A 1,444-nucleotide genomic window follows, 5' to 3' on the forward strand; every position below is an offset into this window, starting at 1 on the left:
TAACAACCAGTTGTGCCAGCACCATTTGTTGAAAATGCTGTCTTTCTTCCACTGGATGTTTTTAGCTCCCTTGTCAAAGATCAAGTCACCGTAGGTGTGTGGGTTCATTTCTGGGTCTTCAATTCTATTCCATTGGTCTACTTGTCTGTCACTATACCAGTACCACGCGTCTATGGAAATTCTTATAAAGAAAAGCATTTAATGGGGGCTTGCTTGCAGTTTCAGAGGTTTAGTCCATTATCATGGTGGAGAACATGGTGGCACGCTGGCAGACATGGTACTAGAGAGGTAGCTGAGAGTTCTACACCCAGATCAGGAAGAGACTCTGGGCTCCTCATGAGCTTTTGAAAACTCAGAGCTCACCCCATAGTGACACACTTCCTCCTATAAAGTCACACAACCTAATCTCTTTCAAATAGTGCCACTCCCTGGTGACTAAGCAGCCACATAAAAGAGTCTATGAAGGCCATTCTCATTCAAACTACCATACTAGAGTTTTTGGGAAGAGGAACCTCAGTTGAGAAAATGTTGCACTAAATTGGCCTGTGGGAAGCTTGTGGAGTATTTTATTTTATTTTATTTTATTTATTTTACTGTGAGACATGTAGTCCTGTCTGCCCTGGAACTTTCTATGTAGAGTCGGCTGGCCTCAAACTCCCAGAGTTCTGCCTGCCTCTGCCTCCTGAGCACTGGGATCAAAGGAATGTGCCACTATACCTGGCTTGAAGCATTTTCTTAATTGGTAACTGATGTGGAAGGGCCTGGCTCACTGTGGGCAGTGCCACCCCCTGATATCCTGGCTGCTATAAGAGGCCATGAAGAGAAAACCAGTAAGCAACACAACCTTTCTAAGAGCTGTAACAGTTTCTACCTCCAGGTTCCTGTCTTGAGCTCCTGCCCGGATATCAGGATGTCAGGGACATCTGGGCAGGAAGTCTATGTGCTATATGACTATGTGCTATACGATGAAATAAGCCCTCTACTTCCCTACTTGCTTTTGGAAACAGTGTTTTCTCACAGCAGTGGAAACCACACAAAGGTGGCACACTGCCAAAAATAGTTACATTACAGATTGCATTATGGTTTACTTTGAGATTCTCAGGAACCTTGTTTTGTATTGCTTTGTTGTCCCCAGATGGCCATTGTCTGCTTTGTTTTAGCTGACTCATTCCAGATATCTGCATCAACTTCTTGTTGTCTAAACATAGACTGGCCCCTATCTATAGCCTTTGGTAGGAGAAATCTGTCTGCCTGAATCATCTGCCATGACCCTGAAGAGTATCAAGCAATAAATACTACAGGGCAGGGAGAACATATCTAATATGGGCTGCTACTGGCAAATTGTAAAAGATCATGAATAAAGGAACCTCCTGGTAGATCTAATACAGGTAATCTTAAAGTAAAAACTTCTAGGCTCCGAGGTCTATTTCTCTCCAAGGTGTAG

Source organism: Mus caroli, chromosome 14 (genome assembly GCF_900094665.2).
Source record: "Mus caroli chromosome 14, CAROLI_EIJ_v1.1, whole genome shotgun sequence".
In the NCBI taxonomy this organism is placed as follows: Eukaryota; Metazoa; Chordata; class Mammalia; order Rodentia; family Muridae; genus Mus; species Mus caroli.